The sequence below is a fragment of the Pristiophorus japonicus genome, chromosome 7, assembly GCF_044704955.1.
Source record: "Pristiophorus japonicus isolate sPriJap1 chromosome 7, sPriJap1.hap1, whole genome shotgun sequence".
Taxonomy (NCBI): Eukaryota; Metazoa; Chordata; class Chondrichthyes; family Pristiophoridae; genus Pristiophorus; species Pristiophorus japonicus.
Window position 1 is genome coordinate 219,331,774 of NC_091983.1, and position 15,137 is coordinate 219,346,910.

General features: G+C 46.5%; 1 pseudogene; it reads left to right on the forward strand.

The window, feature by feature from the left end:
• The first annotated feature begins 2,374 nt into the window (after window positions 1–2,374).
• LOC139267646 (U2 spliceosomal RNA) lies at window positions 2,375–2,613 on the forward strand (annotated as a pseudogene).
• The last annotated feature ends 12,524 nt before the right edge of the window (window positions 2,614–15,137 follow it).

The following is a 15,137-nucleotide window of genomic DNA, read 5'->3' on the forward strand; positions in this document are numbered from 1 at the left end:
CGTCTCTCTCTCTCTCTCTCTCTCTCCAGCTTCCTCTCTCTCTCTCTCCGTCTCCCCCTCGCTCTCTAAATCACCCTCGCTCTCCGAATTCCCCCCTCTCTCTCTCTCTCTCTCTCTCTCTCCATCTCCCTCTCCCCCATCTGTCTCTCTCTCTCTCCCCCTCTCTTTCTCTCTCTCCCCCTCTCTCCCATCTCCTTCCCTCTCTCCCTGTCTCCCCCTCTCCCCGTCTCCCCCCTCTCTCTCTCCCCGTCTCCCCTCTTTCTCTCTCTCTCTCTCTCTCTCTCTCTTTCCCCGTCCTCTCTCTCTCTTTCTCTCTCTCTTTTCCCGTCCTCTCTCTCTCACTCTCTCTCTCCCCGTCTCCGTCTCCCCCCTCTCTCTCTCTCTCCCTGTCTCCTCCCTCCCTCTCTCTCTCCCTGTCTCCTCCCTCCCTCTCTCTCTCTCTCCCCGTCTTCCCCCTCGCCCCCTCTCTTTCTCTCTCCCTGTCTCCCCCTCTCTGCAATGTGAGGTACTGCGCATGCACAGCTGGACCTCAATGCCAGCGCGCATGCGCAGAAGGGGCGGGTTCGACTGCGCACAAACGTAGGATATGAAAATGTTCGTGCAGATAATCACTTTGTTATCTTAAAATCAGAGCTGGGCAATTCATGAGGGAAATCTTGAAGCTTTTTTTCACACAAAGGGTAGTAGAAATGTGGAACTCTTTTCCACTCCCCCAAAAAACTGCTCTGGAAGCCAGTGGTCAATTGGAGCTTTCAAGACTGAGATCGATAGATTTTTGTTGGGTAAGGATATGAAGTAAATGGAGCTGAGGTACAGATCAGCCATGATCTAATTGAATAGCGGAGCAGGCTGGAGCGGCTGATTGGCCTACTTCTGCTCCTATGTAGAGTTTGTGGCGGTGGCCAAAGATGATGAGGCCAACTACAAGATTCCAAACCAGAAAATATCTCTGGGAATGTACAAGTAGGGGGAAAAAACCTACAATGATGGGAATCTGAAATAAATGCTGGAAATACCCAGTAGGTTTGTGAGCATCTGAAAATATAAAAGGCAGGTTAATAATTGAGTCATGGACTTTTCATCGGCACCCATAAGCAAGCCCCAAAATGGAGCTGATCAAAATTAAAATGGAGGCTTGTGGAGGAGAGAACAAGTCATTTAGTTCCAAAGCAGGAATGCTGAAATCCTGGCATTAGTTCTCGATCTCACCCTCCCCCACCCTCTTTTGTGCAGTCCCATTTTAAAAGCTGGTTTCCAGCTTTCAGGAAGGGTGTCACCCAACATGTTAACCTGTCTTTTTAGAAATGCTAACCGAGCTTGCTGTGGTGGGGGGAGGGGAGGGCGGGGGTGGAGAGAGAGAATGTATCCCATTCTTTGGGAGACCACCCATTGTGGTAATGCTGCATATTCATGAGCCCTTGCCAAATTCAGTGGAGAATGTTGAAATACAGGTCTGTTCACCTTCAGGACCTGTGTTCAAATTACATGAACCGCCACAAAGACAGAACTGAGGAATTCTCATTAGGGTGGGGAGTGAGGGAGGGGTGGGATTCACTACAGTGCAGTTAAATTGCAGTGGTTTAATACATGTCTCTCTCTCCATAGATGCTGCCTGACCCGCAGAGATTTCCAGCATTTTCTGTTTTTATTTCAGATTCCAGCATCCGCAGTATTTTGCTTTTGTAGCAGTGGTTTAATACTGGCCTCTCTCCTGTACTCCAATCTAAATAGATGAAGATGAAAGCTTGTCTCAGGGCTGTAAAGGGAATGGGTTTAACCTGTCTCAAACCAGCTCCCAACACTCTACTATAGTTGATTACTTCTGGCTTCTTCAAGATTATTAAAACATCAGAAAACGGCACCCCTTAAATCCCCAAGGGAATTGAGACAATTCCACCCCGTTTTAAAGAACATCTGCACAACACAGAGTGACCCAATGTGACAAGACACAGGGGAAAATATTAATTAAATATGATTTGTACTTTATACAACAGTCGTTAGACACAACAAGAACAGCTGTCCATGTTGCCAATCTTTGTTTTTGTGGAAGAGAGTAGCTCTGCTTAAGTGTAATGTTATAATGAAGACAATGCTTTCTCCCCTGTCATTTTATCAATATAAGACAGCTAAGTGACACTAACATTGATTAAAAGAATTGAGAGGTATAGGGGTACAGATAGATAAGGCCGCATCAGAGGGAGCAGCGTGTGGCGGCCTGACCCGGCCCGGAAATGGGTGTGGTCCCAGACTGTAAGACCATCAGCAGGCCGGGGCCATCAGAGGGAGCAGCGTGTGGCGGCCTGACCCGGCCCGGAAATGGGTGTGGTCCCAGACTGTAAGACCATCAGCAGGCCGGGGCCATCAGAGGGAACAGTGTGGTTCTCGGCCTTTTGGCTAAGATCATGCGTAACTGACCTGACAGGGGAGTAACCACCATAACCCCAAGGTGGTTCTCCCTGGATCAGGAAGGTATATGCTTGCTTTTTTGGAAATAGGAGGTGGGTGGGGTGGTTTGACCCATCCACCTCCACGGAGGTGTGTGGGGGACCTGACCCATCCACCTCCATGGCACGAGCCTGGTGTTGCAGTGCTTCCGGGAACGGTGCAGTGGCTCTAGGCCTTTTGGCTAAGAGCATTGGCGCAGAGTGATCCTTGAATGGGCCCAGGGTGACCTCTGGCGTTTGTGATTTGACAAAGAATTGGAACGATTGGCTACGAATTTAAAAAAAAAAACAGTGTGCGGCGGCATACTACTGCAGGAGGGCGACGGCTGCAAAGTCAGGTCGCTCATTGCAATGCGAGCAGGCACAGCAGGAGGGGCGAAGGAACGGCAAGCGTTTGTAGAAGGAAGTGACCGGGCCCAGGAGAGGCGAGGGCCCAGGGACAGCACGGGCCAGCCCACACTGTGCTATGTGTGCGCACTAGGTCTGTGCAGCAGAGCTGGTCTCCAGTTATTCTTGGGTAATCCTTGCCACTGGACCAAGACCTAGCTCTGTGTGGTGGTTGGTGTGCAACGAGCACCACATGTCAAAAAAATCCAAGCACAGGGATCTTCCACTCTCCAAGATGTAGTTCGGGATCTGGAATATTAGGTCCTTCATTGAAACACCTGTGAACTCATTTCTTTTTGGCGTGGAAGCAAGTCATCCTTGTTTTGAGGGACTGCCTATGATGATGATGATGAAATAGACAAGGCAAATGGGATTCTAGGCTTGATGTATAGAGGGCATTGAATATAAAATCAAAAAAAGTGCTTTGAATTTGATTGGTTGGGCCACAGTATGTGTTTCTAGATTCCTATTATAAAAAGGATATTAGAACCATAGAAAGGGTTCAATGAAGATTAGTTAGAGTGGTTGATACCAAGAAAGAGCTATGTGGAAAGGCTCCAAAAATTGGGGCCTTTTGGCTGGCACAAAGAAAGTTCAAAGAATCTTACAGCACAGAAGGAGATCATTCAACCCAACTGGTCCATGTCAGCGTTCATGCTCCACACAAACTTTCTCCACGTTGCTTTATCTAACAACAGAGATCTTCAAAATTAATGATCACAGGGAAGTATCACTAAGTTGAAATATCTACAAGTTAATTGGAACATGGATTTGAAGTTTACATGTGAACCTCAAAGCTCTATGATACAAACTACTAACCTACATAGTCTGCCAAGACAAAGGCTTAGACATCACCACCTTAGGACCAAGGAATTAGAATGTCTAACATCCGACTGACTGAAAAGGAGAAAGTTACAGGGCTATGGGGAACGAGCAGGGGAGTGGGACTAATTGGATCGCTCTTTCTCTTTTTGAGGCTGTGGCTCAGTTGGTAACACCCTCGCTTCTGAGACAAAAGGTTGTGGGTTCAAGTCCCACTCCAGAGACGTGAGCGCAAAAATCTAGGATGACACTCGAGTGCAGTACTGAGGGTGTGCTGCACTGTTGGAGGTGCCATCTTTTGGCTGCTCTCTCAGGATGTAAAAGATCCTATGGCACTATTTTGAAGAAGAGCAGGGGAGTTAAATGTGAAGTTATCCACTTTGGTGGCAAAACAGGAAGGCAGATTATTATCTGAATGGTGACAGATTAGTAAAAGGGGAGGTGCAAAGAGACCTGGGTATCATGGTACATCAGTCACTGAAGGTAGGTGTTGTGTATACATGCCTGTTTACTGTGTGATGTCTGTAGCACTGTTATGCAACACTGAATGTACCCTTACGCTGTACACACCTTACCTGTACACCAGAGGGTGCTGCTGCTGGAGACCTAAGGGTTACCTGCACACTGCAGGTCTACACAGTTTAAGTATCATATCCTGCCTCGTGGAGTCATTACTAAAGGTGCCTACATACACTACAGTAGGCATGCAGGTACAGCAGGCAGTTAAGAAAGCAAATTACATGCTGGCCTTCATAGCGAGAGGATTTGAGCAGTTGTACAGGGCCTTGGTGAGACCACATCTTGAGTATTGTGTGCAGTTTTGGTCTCCTAATCTGAGGAAGGACATGCTTACTATTGAGGAGTGCAGCACGAAGGTTCACCAGACTAATTCCCGGGATGGCAGGCCTGACATATGAAGAATGACTGGATCGGCTATGTTGTGTATGGAGAAAGAGTCAGACTGAACACTGTGAGCTCAAAGTAAAGTATGACCTTAGTCTTTTATTGCAGATCTCCAGAATGCCTCTCTAACCTATGAAGCCTCCTTAAATACCTGTACTCCCAAGGGATTATGGGATCCTTTGGGATTCCAGGGGATGAGCCCTCTGGTGGCTGCACAGAGTAAATACAAGTATACATATATAACAACACTGCCCCCCAAAAGTCAATAGTGTAACTATTTCCAATGTGAGTCGATCTGGGGCCCTTCTTGCCCTGTGAAAGCTGGTGTTGTTAAATCATTTGTTGGGCCCTCGCTGTGCAGCTGGCCTTGCTGGGCTGTCTGGTGTGTTGGGCCCTGCTGGGCTGCTGTGGATGATGGGTTCTGCTTCGTGGTCAACCGTGGTGCCGGTTGCCACTGGTGTGTATGTTGGGGGATCAAAAAAGGTAGGGTCCAAGGTGGGTTGGTCAGGATAGTCCGTGAATCTGAGTTTGATTTGGCCTAAGTGTTTCCGGTGAATGAGTCCATTTGAATGTTTGACTCGAAACACCCCGATCCCCTCTTAGGCCATGACAGTGCCAGGAAGCCACTTGGGACATTGTCCATAATTTAATACAAATACAGGATCATTGATTTCAATCTCGCGTGACACATTTGCGCTATCATGGTATGCACTTTGTTGAAGCCGCCTGCTCTCTACCTGTTCATGTAGATCAGGGTGAACTAATGAGAGCCTTGTCTTAAGAGCTCTTTTCATGAGCAGTTCAGCAGGTGGGATCCCAGTGAGTGAGTGGTCTTGTGCAGTAGATAAGCAGGACTCGGGATAGGCGAGTCTGCAGTGAGCCTTCAGTTACCCTCTTCAAGCCTTGCTTGATGGTTTGCACTGCTCTCTCTGCCTGACCATTCGACGGTGGTTTAAACAGGGCAGATGTGACATGTTTGATCCCGTTATGGGTCATGAATTCTTTGAACTCAACACTGGTAAAACATGGCCCGTTGTCGCTCACTGGGACATGGGGTAGGCCGTGAGTGGCAAACATGGCCCGCAGGCTTTCAGTAGTGGCAGTGGACATGCTAGCCGACTTTATCTCACATTCAATCCACTTGCAGTACCCGTCTACAACCACAAGGAACATTTTACCCAAGAACGGGCCTGCATAATCGACGTGTACCCTAGACCACGGTTTGGAGGGCCAAGACCTTAAACTTAGCGGCGCCTCCCTGGGTACATTGCTTAACTGTGAGTAACTGCTAGTAAAAGATCCTCTTGGAATGAGTGATCACAGTATGGTTGAATTTGAAATACAGATTGAGGGGGAGGAAGTTGTGTCAAAAACGAGCGTACTATGCTTAAACAAAGGGGACTACAGTGGGATGAGCGCAGAGTTGGCTAAAGTAGACTGGAAACACAGACTAAATGGTGGCACAATTGAGGAACAGTGGAGGACTTTCAAGGAGCTCTTTCATAGTGCTCAACAAAAATATATTCCAGTGAAAAAGAAGGGCGGTAAGAGAAGGGATAACCAACCGTGGATAACCAAGGAAATAAAGGAGAGTATCAAATTAAAAACCAATGCGTATAAGGTGGCCAAGGTTAGTGGGAAACTAGAAGATTGGGAAAATTTTAAACAACAGCAAAGAATGACTAAAAAAGCAATAAAGAAAGGAAAGATAGATTACGAAGGTAAACTTGCGTAAAACATAAAAACAGATAGTAAAAGCTTTTACAGATATATAAAACGGAAAAGAGTGACTAAAGTAAATGTTGGTCCCTTAGAAGATGAGAAGGGGAATTTAATAATGGGAAATGTGGAAATGGCTGAGACCTTAAACAATTATTTTGCTTCGGTCTTCACAGTGGAAAACACAAAAACCATGCCAAAAATTGCTGGTCACAGGAATGTGGGAAGGGAGGACATTGAGACAATCACTATCACTAGGGGGGTAGTGCTGGACAGGCTAATAGGACTCAAGGTAGACAAGTCCCCTGGTCCTGATGAAATGCATCCCAGGGTATTAAAAGAGATGGCAGAAGTTATAGCAGATGCATTCGTTATAATCTACCAAAATTCTCTGGACTCTGGGGAGGTACCAGCGGATTGGAAAGCAGCTAATGTAACGCCTCTGTTTAAAAAAGGGGGCAGACAAAAGGCAGGTAACTATAGGCGGTTAGTTTAACATCTGTAGTGGGGAAAATGCTTGAAACTATCATTAAAGAAGAAATAGCGGGACATCTAGATAGGAATAGTGCAATCAAGCAGACGCAGCATGGATTCATGAAGGGGAAATCATGTTTAACTAATTTACTGGAATTCTTTGAGGATATAACGAGCATGGTGGATAGAGGTGTACCGATGGATGTGGTGTATTTAGATTTCCAAAAGGCATTTGATAAGGTGCCACACAAAAGGTTACTGCAGAAGATAAAGGTACGCAGAGTCAGAGGAAATGTATTAGCATGGATAGAGAATTGGCTGGCGAACAGAAAGCAGACAGTTGGGATAAATGGGTCCTTTTCGGGTTGGAAATCGGTGGTTAGTAGTGTGCCACAGGGATCGGTGCTGGGACCACAACTGTTTACAATATACATAGATGACCTGGAAGAGGGGACAGAGTGTAGTGTAACAAAATTTGCAGATGGCACAAAGATTAGTGGGAAAGCGGGTTGTGTAGAGGACACAGAGAGGCTGCAAAGAGATTTAGATAGGTTAAGCGAATGGGCTAAGGTTTGGCAGATGGAATACAATGTCGGAAAATGTGAGGTCATCCACCTTGGGGGAAAAAAACAGTAAAAGGGAATATTATTTGAATGGGGAGAAATTACAACATACTGAGGTGCAGAGGGACCTGGGGGTCCTTGTGCATGAATTTCTTTCCTCCCCCCACCGATATAACAAAGTCTTTTTGGGAAATGCACCCGCACCCACCTGTTGAATGGTAGAGTCTCCCTCCTTCCACACTGGATGTTGTTGGTCTTTTCCCCCTCTCTCCAACTCTTTGCAGAAATGGTAAAGATGTAAAAAAGTTTTCTTTTCTCCTCCTCTCCCTCTGGGTGAAAGTTGGTGGTGAAGCCCCTTCCTTCCTTCTCTTCCTGGGCTGGTCTCAGGGCTCTCCAGGCAGGAGCAAAAGTTGATAGCTGCTCCTCTCACTGCTCACAGCTCCTACTGAGCAGGACACGCCTCCACTGCTCCACAATTGGTCCTTGTGCATGAAACTCTTTTTGGAGTTCACCTGCAAAAACATAAAACATTAAACGGTGCCACCCGACCTGGGTGACACTCCAGACATTTACAAGGCCCTTTTTTTCCCCCCTTTTTTTGTTTTTTTTTGTGTTTTTCTTTTTTTGGTTTTTTTTTGGGCACTAAAATCACAATTTTCCCCAGTGCCCCCTCCTTGTGCATGAATCCCAAAAAGTTAGTTTGCAGGTGCAGCAGGTAATCAGGAAGGCGAATGGAATGTTGGCCTTCATTGCGAGAGGGATGGAGTACAAAAGCAGGGAGGTCCTGCTGCAACTGTATAGGGTATTGGTGAGGCCGCACCTGGAGTACTGCGTGCAGTTTTGGTCACCTTACTTAAGGAAGGATATACTGGCTTTGGAGGGGCTACAGAGACGATTCACTCGGCTGATTCCGGAGATGATGATAGATTGAGTAGACTGGGTCTTTACTCATTGGAGTTCAGAAGGATGAGGGGTGATCTTATAGAAACATTTAAAATAATGAAAGGGATAGACAAGATAGAGGCAGAGAGGTTGTTTCCACTGGTAGGGGAGACTAGAGCTAGGGGGCACAGCCTCAAAATACGGGGGAGCCAATTTAAAACCGAGTTGAGAAGGAATTTCTTCTCCCAGAGGGTTGTGAATCTGTGGAATTCTGTACCCAAGGAAGCAGTTGAGGCTAGCTCATTGAATGTATTCAAGTCACAGATAGATAGATTTTTAACCAATAAGGGAATTAAGGGTTACGGGGAGCGGGCGGGTAAGTGGAGCTGAGTCCACGGCCAGATCAGCCATGATCTTGTTGAATGGCGAAGCAGGCTCGAGGGACGAGATGACCTACTCGATTGCCCCACAGAAGGCAGTCTGCCTGTATAGAGATTTCATCTTTGCGCCGCTGGAACGGCTTTATTTCTTCCTGCATTTCCACTGGGACAATGGACCAGCTCTTGTGAAGCACACAGCTTTTGACTAGAGATAATAAGGGGTCCTGGCTTGTCCAGGTTTTGATGTGCCGGGTAGTTACGGGTGATTGCTCACTCTCTCATGCTTCTATAACCATAGATCTGCAGGCTGCGCCATTTCCACCCCCATGGTGGGCAATGGCAGCCTACTGAGAGCATCGGTGCAATTTTCTCTGCCTGGCCTGTGGCGGATGGCATAGTTGTATGCGGGCCGTGCATTGGTATTTATCCCTTTACTCTCAGAGAACAGGGATATAAGTGGCTTATGGTAAGTTTCCAATTCGAATTTTAGCCCAAACAGGTATTGATGCATTTTCTTTACCCCATAGACACACGCTAACGCTTCTTTCTCAATCATGCTGTAGGCTCTCTCAGCCTTAGGCAGACTCCTGGATACATAAGCAACCGGTTGCAGTTTCCCGAAATCATTAGCTTGTTGCAATACACACCCGACGCCATATGACGACGCATCACATGCTAGTACCAAACGCTTACATGGATCATACAACACAAGCAACTTGATTGAGCATAACAATTTTCTCACTTTTACAAAGGCATTTTCTTGGCTTTTGCCCCAAACCCATTCATCCCCTTTTCGTAGTAAGACATGCAATGGTTTTAACAGTGTGCTGAGACCCGGTAAGAAGTACCAAAGTAGTTCAGGAGTCTCAGAAACGACCGCAGCTCCGTCACGTTCTGTGGCCTCAGTGCGTTCTCGATTGCCTCCGTTTTTGCGTTGATGGGCCTGATGCCGTCCGCCGCAATCCTCCTTCCCAGGAACTCCACTTCAGGCGCCAAGAAAACGCACTTCGAGCGTTTTAACCTGAGCCCCCCATGGTTGAGTCGACTAAGAACTTCCTCCAGGTTCTGACATGCTCAATTGTGTTCTGACCTGTGACCAAGATGTCGTACTGGAAGACCACGGTGTGCAGGAACAACTTCAATAAGCTTACCATATTTCTCTGGAATATCGCCGCCATCGATCAGATTCCAAACGGGCATTTGGTTATAAACAAAAAGACCTTTGTGCGTGACGATGCAGGTGAGGGCCTTCGATGCTTCCTCCAGTTCCTGCGTCATGTAGGCTGAAGTCAGATCCAGCTTCATAAATGTCTTTTCTCCCACCAGCGTTGCAAAGAGGTTGTCGACCTTTGGTCGTGGGTATTGGTCCTGCAGGGAGAAACGATTGATAGTTACTTTGTAATCGTCACAGATTCTGATGGTGCCGTCTCCCTTGAGGACTGGGACGATAGGACTGGCCCACTTGTTGAACTCGATCGGGGAAATGATGCCCTCTCTTTGCAGCTGGTCTACCTCGATCTCTACCCTTTCTCTCATCATGTATGGTACTGCTCTCGCCTTGTGATGGATGGGTCGTGCCCCCGGAATTAGGTGGATCTGCACTTTTGCTCCTTGGAATTTCCCGATGCCTGGTTCAAACAGTGAAGGAAATTTGTTTAAGACCTGGGCACACAAAGTGTTGTCAGCGGGCGATAATGCTCGGACGTCATCCCAGTTCCAGCGTGTCTTTCCCAGCCAGCTCCTGCCGAGCAGCGTGGGACCATCGCCCGGTACCACCCAGAGTGGTAGCTTGTGCACCGCTCCAGCGTAGGAGACCTTTACGGTAGCACTGCCGATTACAGGAATCAGTTCTTTCGTGTAAGTTCTTGGTTTCGTGCGAACTGGAGTTAAAACTGACCTTGAGGCCTTGTTGCACCACAACCTTTCGAAATTCTTTTTGCCCATGACGGACTGGCTCATGCCCGTATCCAACTCCATTGACACCGGGAGTCCATTTAGTTCAACATTCAGCATTATCGGGGGATAATTCGTGGTGAATGTGTGCGCCCCATATACCTCTGCCTCATTGATCTGAGGCTCTGGTTCGTCGTGATCCTCCATTGATCTGTCCTCCTCTGGAACATGGTGATTTTCAGGTTTAACAGGCTTTGCAGCTCGCCTGCACACTCGTTGGAGATGTCCCATTGTTCCACAGTCCTTGCAAATGTACTCTTTGAATCGGCATGAATGGAAACGATGATCACCCCCGCAGCGCCAACAAGGTGTTAATGGCCTTGCATTCATCACCCTTGATGGTGGACTCTGAGACATCTGCGGACGTGTAGCTGCAGGTATGTGTGACCTGCTCTGTACGTTACTATTCGAAAACAATGTCATTTTGTTCACAGTACTTGTAGCAGCACTTGTGTGCTGAGAGATTTGCTTCGTATTGTCACTGGTGGCAATGAACGCCTGGGCTATCGCTATGGCCTTAGTCAAGGTTGGGGTCTCTACAGTCAAAAGTTTGTGAAGTATGGTTTCGTAGCCAATGCCAAGTACGAAAAAGTCTCTGAACATGTGCTCCAAATGTCCTTCAAATTCGCAATGTCCTGCAAGGTGTCTTAGCTCGGCAACATAACTCACCACTTCCTGGCCTTCAGACCTTTTGTAGGTGTAGAACCGGTACCTCACCATCAGAATGCTTTCCGTCGGGTTCAAATGCTCTTGGACCAGTGTGCACAAATCGTCGTACGATTTCTCCGTGGGATTCGCTGGAGTGAGCAGATTTTTCATGAGGCCATATATTGGTGCCCCACAGACGGTGAGGAGGATCGCCCTACATTTGGCAGCGCTCTCTTCCCCATCTAGCTCGTTGGCCACGAAGTATTGGTCGAGTCGCTCCACAAAAGTTTCCCAATCATCTCCATCCGAAAATTTCTCCAGGATGCCCACTGTTCTCTGCATCTTTGAGTTCGCTATCTGTATCTCGTCGCCAGTTGTTGTGTATGGAGAAAGAGTCAGACTGAACACTGTGAGCTCAAAGTAAAGTGACCTTAGTCTTTTATTGCAGGTCTCCAGAGTGCCTCTCCAACCTGTGAAGCCTTCTTAAATACCTGTGTTCCCAAGAGATTATGGGATTCCTTGGGACTCCAGGGTTGAGCCCTCTGGTGGCTGTACAGAGTAAATACAAGTATACATATATAACAGGCTAGGCTTATATCATTGGAATTGAAAAGAATGAGAGGGGATCTCATAGAAACATATAAAATTATGACGGGACTGGACAGGTTAGATGCAGGAAGAATGTTCCCGATGTTGGGGAAGTCCAGAACCGGAGTCACAGTCTAAGGATAAGGGGTAAGCCTTTTTCGGACCGAGATGAGGAGAAACATTTTTCACCCAGAGAGTGATGAACCTGTGGAATTTTCTACCACAGAAAGTTGTGGAGTCCGGTTCATTGGATATATTCAAAAGAGAGTTAGATGTGGCCCTTACAACTAAGGGGGTATGGAGAGAAAGCGGGAGTGGGGTACTGAAGTTGCATGATCAGCCATGATCATATTGAATGGCGGTGCAGGCTTGAAGGTCGATTGGCCTCCTCTGCACTTATTTTCTATGTTTCTATGTCCTGGCCAATATTTATCCCTCAATCAAGATAACATAAAAACAGATTATCTGGTCATCATCACATTGCTGTTTGTGGGAGCTTGCTGTGTGCAAATTGGCTGCCACGTTTCCTACATTACTGCAGTGACTACACTTCAAAAAAGTACTTCATTGACTGTAAAGTGCTTTGGGACATCCGGTAGTTGTGAAATACACTATATAAATGCAAGTCTTTCTTTCAGTGAGCCGGTACAGATACAATGGGCCAGTTGTCCTCCTGCTGTGCTGTGTGATTCAATACGCTTGGCAGCAGCAACAACTTGTATTTATAATGCGGTTTAAGAAAATTTGACACTGAGCCATATAAGGAGATATGAAGACAGGTGACCAAAGAGGTAGGTATTAAGGAGCGACTTAAAAGAGGAGAGAGAAATGGAGCAGTGAAGAGGTTTATGTAGGGTCATCATTACATTGCTTTTTGTGGGAGGTTTATGCGTGCAGTTTTGGTTTCCATATTTATGAAAGGATATACTTGCTTTGGAGGCAGTTCACTAGGTTGATTTCGGAGATGACGGGGTTGACTTATGAGGAAAGGTTGAGTAGGTTGGGCCTCTACTCATTGGAATTCAGAAAAATGAGAGGTGATCTTATTGAAACGTATAAGATTATGAGGGGGCTTGACAAGGTGGATGCAGAGAGGATGTTTCCACTGATAGGGGAGACTAGAACTAGAGGACATAATTTTAGAATAAGGGGCCGCCCATTTAAAACTGAAATGAGATGAAATTTCTTCTCTCAGAGGGTTGTAAATATGAGAGAGCTGTGGAAGCTGGGACAGTGAATAAATTTAAAACAGGGGGATGACTCATCAGGACAGGGCAGCAGCAGCCAAGTCCATGGCACTGTGGGTGTCTCTGCTGCACAGGAGGGCAGGAAAAAGTGTGGGAGAGCTATAGTGGTAGGGGATTCTATTGTAAGGGGAATAAATAGACATTTCTGCGGCCGCAATCGAGACTCCAGGATGGTATGTTGCCTCCCTGGTGCAAGGGTCAAGGATGTCTCGGAGCGGTTGCAGGACATTTTTAAGGGGGAGGGTGAACAGCCAGCTGTCGTGGTGCATATAGGTATCAATGATATCGGTTAAAAAAAATGGGATGAGGTCCTACAAGTTGAATTTAAGGAGCTATGAGTTAAATTAAAAAGTAGGACCTCAAAGGTAGTAATCTCAGGATTGCTACCAGTGCCACGTGCTAGTCAGAGTAGGAATTGCAGGATAGCTCAGATGAATATGTGGCTTGAGGAATGGTGCAGAAGGGAGGGATTCAAATTCTTGGGACATTGGAACCGGTTCTGGGGGAGGTGGGACCAGTACAAACCGGACGGTCTGCACCTGGGCAGGACCGGAACCAATGTCCTAAGGGGAGTGTTTGCTAGTGCTGTTGGGAAGGGGTTAAACTAATATGGCAGGGGGATGGGAACCTATGCAGAGAGACAGAGGGAAGTAGAAGCAAAAGATAGAAAGAAGAAAAATAAAAGTGGAGGGCAGAGAAACCCAAGGCAAAAATCAAAAAGGGCCACATTGCAGCAAAATTCTAAAAGGGCAAAGTGTGTTAAAAAGACAAGTCTGAAGGCTCTGTGCCTCAATGCGAGGTGTATTCGTAATAAAGTGGACGAATTAATTTCACAGGCAGCAATTAATGAATATGATATAATTGGCATCAAGGAGACATGGCTCCAGGGGACCAAGACTGGGAACTCAACATCCAGGGATATTCAATGTTCAGGAAGGATAGACAGAAAGGAAAAAGAGGTGGGATAGCGCTGCTGGTTAAAGAGGAAATTAACGCAATAGTAAGGAAGGACATTAGCTTGGATGATGTGGAATCAGTATGGGTGGAGCTGCGGAATATCAAAGGGCAGAAAATGCTAGTGAGAGTTGTGTACAGACCACCAAACAGTAGTAGTGAGGTTGGGGACAGCATCAAACAAGAAATTAGGGATGCGTGCAATAAAGATACAGCAGTTAACATGGGCCACTTTAATCTACATATAGATTGGGCTAACCAAACTGGTAGCAATACGGTGGAGGAGAATTTCCTGGAGTGTATTAGGGATGGTTTTCTGGACCAATATGTCGAGGAACCAACTAGAGGGCTGGCCATCCTAGACTGGGTGATGTGTAATGAGAAAGGACTAATTAGCAATCTTGTTGTGCGAGGCCCCTTGGGGAAGAGTGACCATAATATGGTAGAATTCTTTATTAAGATGGAGAGTGACAGTTAATTCAGAGACTAGGGTCCTGAACTTCGGAAAGGTAACTTCGATGGTATGAGATGTGAATTGGCTAGTATAGACTGGCAAATGATACTTAAAGGGTTGACGGTGGATAGGCAATGGCAAACATTTAAAGATCACATGGATGAACTTCAACAATTGTACATCCCTGTCTGGAGTGAAAATAAAATGGGGAAGGTGGCTCAACCGTGGCTAACAAGGGAAATTAAGGATAGTGTTAAATCCAAGGAGGAGGCATATAAATTGGCCAGAAAAAGCAGCAAACCTGAGGACTGGGAGAAATTTAGAATTCAGCAGAGGAGGACAAAGGGTTTAATTAGGAGGGGGGAAATAGAATATGATAGGAAGCTTGCCGGACACATAAAAACTGACTGCAAAAGCTTCTATAGATATGTGAAGAGAAAAAGATTAGTGAAGACAAACGTAGGTCCCTTGCAGTCAGATTCAGGTGAATTTCTAATGGGGAACAAAGAAATGGCAGACCAGTTGAACAAACACTTTGGTCTGTCTTCACTAAGGAAGGCATAAATAACCTTCCGGAAGTACTAGGGGACCGAGGGTCTAGTGAGAAGGAGAAAGTGAAGGATATTCTTATTAGGCGGGAAATTGTGTTCGGGAAATTGATGGAATTGAAAGCCGCTATATCCCCAGGGCCTGATAGTCTGCATCCCAGAGTACTTAGG